This window comes from Papio anubis, chromosome 20, assembly GCF_008728515.1.
Source record: "Papio anubis isolate 15944 chromosome 20, Panubis1.0, whole genome shotgun sequence".
Lineage (NCBI taxonomy): Eukaryota > Metazoa > Chordata > Mammalia > Primates > Cercopithecidae > Papio > Papio anubis.
The window spans coordinates 22739375-22747827 of NC_044995.1; the positions used below are offsets into that span (position 1 = coordinate 22739375).

Genomic DNA, 8453 nt, shown 5'->3' on the forward strand with positions numbered 1-8453 from the left:
AGGACCTCTGGGGGTCCAGGAAGCTAAGTGGATGAAACACACATGGAGACCACCATTGGCCAGCACTCAGCTCCAGAGGAAAGTGAGCATCTGAGCCACAGTGGGTGGTCAGCTCCATTCCCCCAGTGAAGGCCCATCCTCAATGAGTCTGGAGACAAAAGCTGGGCCAGGACCCTGGGTATGGACGTCGAGCAGCTTGTCCCCACCATGGAGCCATGGGCACTGGGCTGTCACTTGCCGAGTGCCTTGGACGTGCTAGGGCTGAATGGTGAGCAGACAGGAGAGGAAGGCAGTGGAAGAACCAAGGTCTCAGAGCACAGTGGGGCCACACAACCAGCAGCCTGGCCACCCAGTCCTAGGAGGATGTGACCCAGCCAGAGTGGAGAGGCGCTTAGCACTCCAGGGGGTGGCCCTGTCTCAGGGAGTAGACAACTCCCAATAGTGTCCCACGGGTAACCATCCTGACCACTCCTTACCACGTCCCCTCCCACACCTAATCCAGCTGGGTACCAGTTTAGACAGAATGACCTGCAGAATGCACTGGTTCGACCAGCGTAGACAGATGGCGTGAATGGTGTGCTGAGATCCCCCAGTATAAACAGATGGTCTGCATCATGAACTAGGGGCTCAACCAATGTTAGAGTGCCTGCTTTGTGCACAAGCTCAACCGATATAGACGCACTGCCTACATTGCACACTAGTTTCAACCAGCGTAGACGTCCTGCCTACATCACACACTGGTTTCAACCAGTGTAGATGCACTGCCTATATCACACACTGGTTTCAACCAGTGTAGACAGACTCCATTGCACATTAGGCTCAACCACCCCAGCTCCGGAAGACAGAGCCTGATAGACCAGACCAATGTCTGAGGGGAAGCCCATTCACTCCTATTTAAGGCCACAGTGGTCTTTCTTTCTCCAAGATTCCTGCAGCTCCGTCCTCGCTGGCCTTCCTACTCTGCAGCAGTTCGTAGAATAAAGTCCCAAGTCCCCCCCTGGTTGTGAAGACCCTACACAGATGGGTCTCCAGCCACAAGTCACCTGCTCCTTCACTCTGCTGGCCACATGGGCCTTCCCACAGCTCCTGAATGGTGCTCCTCACGCCCTCTCACACATTCCCTCCACAGGAAGCCCTGTGCCTGCTCTTGTCTGTGCCTGCCTGGCATGCTGGACTCTCTCTCTCTCCCTCCCTTCCTCCCACACTCCCTTCCAACCCTACTTAGTTCCCACTCCTCCTTCAGACGTCAGCTGAAGGGCCACCTCCTCCGAGAAGTCCTCCTGACCTCTCAGTGCAGGTCAGATTCTCTTTGGTAGGTCTCATAGCACTTGGGTGTTTATTTCCTTATATTCTTTATATCCTTATCACAGCCTAGAATCACATATCAGTCATTCTTTTTATTAATGTCTTTGTCTGGCAGAAAATGAATTAGTGAATGAGGAATACATGAGGAGGGTCTCCATTCCACCGTCTATAAACACACAAGGGCAGGGACCACCCTCCGCTTTGCTCACCTCCTGTCCCCAGGGCCCGCACAGTGTAAGATACCTTATACCTGCTCCATAAACATTCAGGGGCAGGGTGAGGGACAGGGACAACGGGCCTGGCACCGGGAGTGTGGGACTGAGAATCATTTGGTTCCGGGTTTCAATGTTGATGATTCTAATTTAGTTCAAATAAATGTCACTCACCAGGGCCAACACTGGCCATGGCTTGGCAGGGAAAGGGCATCTTGCCCTCGGTCACCAGCACTGAGAAATACTGACTTCCCAGAAATGTATGGTGTTCTATGTGGGAAGTGCGGATGTGAGACCCAGGCCACCAACCTGGGAGGACAGATGTGTCTGCCGCCCCCAGCCCCAGGCCTGCAAACGGACTGTCTTAGTCCATTTCTGTTGCTGTAAAGGAATCCCTAAGGCTGGGTAATATATAAAGAAAAAGGGTCGGGCACGCTGGCTCACGCCTATGATCCCAGCACTTTGGGAGCCCAAGATGGGCAGATCACTTGAGGTCAGGAGCTCGAGACCAGCCAGGCCAAAATGGTGAAACCCCGTCTCTACTAAAAATACAAAAAAAAAAAAAAAAAAAAATTGGCTAGGCTTGGTCGTGCACGTCTATAATCCTAGCTACTTGGGAGGCTGAGGTGGGAGGATTGCTTGAACCTGGGAGGCAGAGGTTGCAGTGAGCCGAGACTACGCCACTGCACATTCCAGCCTGGGTAACAGAGTGAGACTCCGTCCGCCCCCCAACCACCAAGAAAAAAAAGAGGACAGACGTGCTGACTCACACCTGTAATCCCAGCACTTTAGGAGATTGAGGCGGAAGGATTGCTTGAGGCAAGAAGTTCAAGATAAGCTTGGACAACATAGGGAGACCCCATCTCTACAAAAAATGTTAAAAATTAACAGACATGGCGGTGTGCATCTGTAGTCCCAGCTACTCAAGAGGCTGAAGTAGGAGGATTGTTCGAGCCTGGAAGTTCAAGTCTGCAGTGAGTTATGATAGCACCACTGTACTCCAGCGTGGGCAATAGAGCGAGACTCTGTCTCTAAAAAGAAAAAAAAAAAAAAGGGGCTTATTTGGCTCACAATTCTGCAGGTTGTACAAGAAGCATGGCACCCGCATTTGCATCTGGTGAGGGACTCATGCCCTTCCACTTAAAATGGAAGGGAAAGAGAAGCCAGTGTATGCAGAGATCACAGAGGTGGGGGTTAGGTGCTAGGCTCTTTTTAACAACCAGCTCTTGTGGGAACTAATAGAGCAAGAACTCACTTCCTGCCTCACAATAGCATTAATCTATTCATACAGGGTCTGGCCTCATGACCCACCTCCCACTAGGCCTCACCTCTAACACTGGCGGTCACATTTCAAGGTAAGATTCACAGGGGATCAACATCCAAACTATTGCACAGATACTCTCTGACGTGCTGAAAGGTGGCTTTGGCAATGGGCCCAGGGCTGCTTCTTGGTGTCAACCCACCTACACGGAGGCTTCCCCAGTCTCTCGGTGGCCGAGGCTGCATTGCTGAGTTTCTAAGGGCCCAGGAATGAATCCAGCCTGTGCAGGCTAGAACGCCACATCACAAATGACAGGTAGTTTTGTACAGGGTAAAAGTCACAACTTTTTCCATGACCAATTTGTAAGCCTCATGACCTGCCACGCTGATTTACTGACCACAGGGTCACACATCCTCCAGCTGATAAGAAATGAGATGGCGTCTGCCGCATCCTCTGGCACCTGAGCTAATGCAGCTCTGTCCCCGGTTTGTCTGGGTCCATGGGTTTCCTCCGGAGGCAACACAGCCGCTCTGGAGTCAGATGAGCCCTGAATGTGGCGCCAAAGACAGCACCAAACAGCCTACTGTCACCATGCTGTCACCATGCAGACTGCTCATGCCCAGCCAACTTTCTGAGGTTGCAGGACACTGATGCCATATCTACATCCAGGCACCAACCTCAATTTAAAAAAAATTTTTTAGGCCGGGCGCGGTGGCTCACGCCTGTAATCCCAGCACTTTGGGAGGCCGAGGCGGTCACAGGGTCGGGAGACCAGGTGAGCCAGGTTATACCATAGAAATGCAAAAAATTGGCAGGGTGGTGAGCCTCAGGTAAAGCACTGGGAGGCAGGAGGTGAGGGGCAGGGGTGAACTGCAGTGGTGAGATGCGCCACTGCACTCCAGCACAGAAGACTGGGCAGGAACTCAAGTAAAAAAAATTTTTTTTTAGGGCGGAGTCTGGCTCCTTCAGAGCTGCAAGTCTCCATTCATGAAGCTCACTGCCCTCCCAGGTCCAAGTCTCCTGCCTCCAGCCCTCCAATAACTGAAAGATGGAGTGTGCCTGTCCCACCACCACGCCTGGCTAAGTTTTTTCTTTTTAGTAGAGACTGGGTTTCACCATGTAGGTCAGGCTGGTCTCAAACTCCTGACCTCAAGTGATCCGCCCACCTCGGCCTCCCAAAGTGCTGGGATTACAGGCGTGAGCCACCGTGCCTGGCTGATTTTTTTTAAAAACTTATTTACTTATTTATTTAATTTTTTACTGTGCCACTGCTGGGTCACATTGATCTCCTTGGGCCAGCACTATATAAATCTCCTGTTTTATAACTCATCACTTTCTGGTTAGCTAAAAGGCTGGCCACTCATTCCACGTGGTGTTTATCAGCTCTAATTGCCACGGCTGCTCATTAAAGAGCAGCCATGCTGGGTGCGGTGGCTCACACCTGTAATCCCAACACTCTGGGAGGCCAAGGTGGGTGAATCACGAGGTCAGGAGATCGAGACCATCCTGGCCATCATGGTGAAACCCCATCTCTACTAAAACGCAAAATTAGCGGGAGTAGTGGCGCATGCCTGTAGTCCCAGCTACTCAGGAGGCTGAGGCAGGAGAATCACTTGAACCCAGGAGGCAGAGGTTGCAGTGAACCAAGATCGCACTATTGCACTCCAGCCTGGGCAACAAGAGCGAAACTTTATCTCAAAAAAAAAAAAAAAATAGAGCTGCCATAATCCTATGTCCTCTTTCCTGCTCACAGGTTCCCCACTGCCCCACGTTTCTCCAATGTGGCCGCCACGCACCAGTAAATTGGGGAGGTGAGGTTTTTCCAAGCTGCAAAGCAGCAGATGTGGCTAAGACAGGGATCTCAGACTCCAGGCCAGGCAGCAGGCAGGAGATGGGGATGTCTGCCAGCGATATCAGCTGGGGCCACACCTTCCCCATTATCCCCTACAAGCCCAGGCACACTCACTGAAAATTTCTCCAGCCAGATGCATCAGCAATGATCAAAGCTCCCCTTCCTCTCTTCCATCAGCAAAACCACAAAAAGCCTATCAGGCTGCCTCTGGCAGGAACTCGGAGCTTAGAGCAGGGGAGCAGCCTGCGCGAGGTTTCCAATCAGGCAAATCTGACTCTCCCCCTTTTAAGAGAATTGAAGGCGAATTCTGAGACGAGCCCACCAGGCACACTTTCTCAACAACCATACGGCAAAGAAGTAGTTTCTGAACTTTCCCAGACTTATTAGCTTACATAAACAGAGATTTGAATAAATGTTTAAAAAATGAAATTCCCTGGATACCCTGTAATCAGTAAATGTTCATTATGGAAACACAGCAAATACGCATGAAATTTCCCAAGTGATATTCTGGCTACAAGATTAAAAAGGCATCTCTAACAACAGGCTGAGTTACAAAGCATCCTCTGTCGTCGGTTACAGTCCAAGGGGGACGTCGTTCTGCCAAGCCCAGGAGGTCAGACGAGCCTGCTCTCCTCTCCTGACTGGAGCCAAGGAAAATCAAAAGATGCTCATTTTGCCTGCTCAGGCAATTTATAAATGAGCCCCCACGCTGCCTGACTGATGCCTCTCGATAAATAATTAATCCTTGACCTTGCTTTAAGAAAGCCTTGACTTTTTAATTTGGGGTCTTTTTAAAAATCAATACCCGGGAAACATAATTCACTCTTGCCGAGTCTGATTCCAGGTTAATAAATAAATAAGTAAATAAATAAGCTGCACTGTTTGTGTGGTCCCAGGGCGACTGGGCCAGGCGATGGGTCAGGTTCCGGCTTTGAGGTTTTCTGTGTTCAAATGCTAATGGATAATTGATCAGCCAATCCCCCTGGAACCAACATTCAGACCCTCAAGAGGTCCCTCTCTTCAGGATTCCAATGTTATTCCTCCCGTGGGTCACTTCACAGAGGCCAGTCTGCTGAACGCTCCTAAATGAACTTCCACGATGCCTTCTGTGCTTGGGGTGTCCCGATTAAAATTAAAAGAGGATCTCCTGCTGGGATGCGTGTCCTTCCTGTGGCCTGTCTGCCTTGCCTTTGGGACAGGGGCACAGGGTGGGCAGGAAAGGTCATGGCAGCTGGAAAATGTTAAGGGCTCTGCCACACCTGCTCCAGCGGTTGCCCTGTCCTAGGGCAGGACTTAGGAAAAGACTTCCCCACAGATAGGCAAGGGTCAAGGTGAACTTAGAAGAGAAAGGTTATCCAGGAAAGTGGGCTTCATATTGTAGCTCCTGAGCCCCTTTGTGGGGGAGGAGAAAAAGGGGGTTGATCTGCCTCTCACCTCTCTGTCCCCCGCCCCGCTCCACCATCCACTACAGAGCAGCTACTACCTCCCTGCACCCAACGCCTCTCCCACGTGCTCTGCTGCTGCGCCAGATAGCGCCAAGCAGATGGAGAGGGGCCGGGACGCCGGTTCCCCTTAACGGAGCTGATCACGGCTCAGGAGCCAGCGGGGGTGGCCCAGGGACGCAGACTCCTCTGGGACGCCTGAGACCACTGCGGGACAGAGAGCCCCAGGATCGGCGCCTACTTCTCGGGTAAAACAACCAGCCGGGCAGCAGCGCCCACAGCCGAGGGCGCCGCAGTCCCTTCAACTCCCGGTCGGGGTCGCGGGCCTGGAGACAAGACGTACGCGAAAGTTAGGGCGGCGGGAGTCCCGCACCGGCGAAGGAATCCGGGTCACCTCAGACCCAAGCCCCAGCATCGGCACTGCCAAAACCCGCGATCGCCCTCCTGGCCCGGCCGGCCTACAGCGAGGCCAGAGCGGGTCTGCAGAGGCGGCAGCCGGTAGCCGGAGTTACAGCCACCGCCAGACCTCGGCTTAGTCCAGAGGCCAAACGGATCCTTTCCCCGCCCCCTGGAGCCGCCCGAGGCTCCGACTCCCGCACTCCCGACACACGCACGCACACACCTTCACACCATCGCTGACGCACGCACACTCGCCTCCAGCACTCACAGGCCGGTGCCCTGGAGAGTAGCGGGGTGGGGACGCGCGCGACGGAGCCGCTTGGTAGGAAGCCAAGGCCACTTAAACTTCCCTGATAGTCCCTGCCCGCCGCAACCCGTCCCGAGTCCCGGCCCCGAGCGCGCGAGGAAGCCCCAGCGCCCCGAGCGCTCCTGCCTGGCCCTCGGCGCTCGCTGCTCCGCGCCCGACGCCGCCTCCTCGCGCGCAGCACCCAGGGCCGGGAGGAGGAGCGGGGGTCCGCAGGGACCAAGAGGGCCCGAGGGACGGCAGTTCACAGAAGCGCGACAGTGAGTGGGATCCAAGAAGCGAAAGTCTAATTAAAGTTGCCGCTACCCGGACCGGTCCCCAAAGTGCAACCAGACCCGAGCCCCGCGCGCCCCACCTCCGCCCGCAGCTTCGGACTCCCATCCGCGTGCGGTGGCGGGAATGGCGCGCGGTGCAGTCCGGGGCCCGCTCGGGACCCCTCTGGGAGTCCCTGCAGGCCAGGAGCCTGCGCAGGGCGGGAACAGGGGTGGGGCAAGGGCGCAGCCACTTACCTGGCGCAGCGAACGCTCCCGAGGCCGCGGGCGCCTCCAGTCCGGGCGCGGTTCTCCGCGGTGGATCCTCCGCTCGGGGCGCGCAGGCGGCGGAGAGGACCTCCGCCCCAGCTCGGGCCCGGTGCCTCCTCCCGCTCCGAGCGGAACCCGGTGCGATTTGTGGGCGAGAAGCGTGGGGCCGGCGGCCGGAGCGCGCGGGTAGCGAGAGGGCGCGGTGCGGCGTTCCTCTTCGGCCCCCGGCGCGTTCGGTCCCCCACCTCCCGCCGCCGCCGCCGCCGCCTCGTCCTCTCTTCTCCCCGCAGCACTGCCGGATCCGGCTTGCGCGCCGGGAAGGCTCCCAGCGAAGTGCGAGCGAAGCCTCCGGCGAGGCTGGAAATAGCGCCGCGCCCGCCCGGCGCCCCGCCCCCGGCCCGTGCCCCGCCCCGCCGTGGTGGCGGCTACGGCGGTGGCCGGGCCGGGCGGTGATCGCTCCCGCGATGCGCTCGGCCCTCCCGGGGGCTCGCGGGCGCCGCGCCCACGCGCGCTCTGCGGCTCCCGCGGCCCCGCTGGCCGCGCGCTCTGAAGGAGTCGCTGCTGGGCGCGGTCCGGCGGCCGCGGGGGTGGGAGCGGTCGTGGCGGTCTCCCCGCGGAGGTAGGGGCTGAGCCGGTCTCCTGGTCCAGGAGAGCCTGACTCCGGCCTGACGCTAGGCTCCAGACTGCGGCCAGTGCTGCCACTGCCTCGGTGGGTCGCACGCGGCGCCAACCCGGGAAAAGGACCAGGCGTCACCGGGGCGGGCCTTGACCACAGCGGGGCAGGGGTGCGCGCCCAGGACCCAACGCTGCGGGGGCGCAGGGCCGGCGAAAGGCAGAAGATTGATCCTGAGGAAGATTCTGGGAGATCCCTGGGCTTCAGCTAGCGTGGAACTCGATCAAGGCCGCGGGCTGCCTCAGGCCCGGGTGTCCGCATCCATCCCCAAATCCCTGGGGCTCTAGATTCTGCTGGAAGTGCCCTGTGATCCAGGCTCTCCCTTCAGGTCTTCATCCTGGAAGTTTCTGTCGGGTCACCAGCCTGAGAGCAGGGCCAACCGACCCTCTTCATAGATACTCGGGAAAACAGCGTGGAGGGTGGAACCGGCCCACAGCCACACAGCACCGGGACAGAGTAGGGACAGGAACAAGGGGCCCTGGCT

At 56.7% G+C, this 8453-nt stretch overlaps 1 protein-coding gene across 1 annotated transcript in view; it reads right to left on the bottom strand.

Moving 5' to 3' along the window:
• Window positions 1-7631, bottom strand: part of CHST8 (carbohydrate sulfotransferase 8) — a 152062-nt gene extending 144431 nt beyond the window's left edge. Inside the window, exon 1 of the mRNA XM_003915303.4 lies at window positions 7285-7631. The gene's annotated coding sequence lies outside the window, so the exon portion shown is untranslated. The remainder of the gene's footprint in view (window positions 1-7284) is intronic.
• Window positions 7632-8453: the final 822 nt, after the last annotated feature.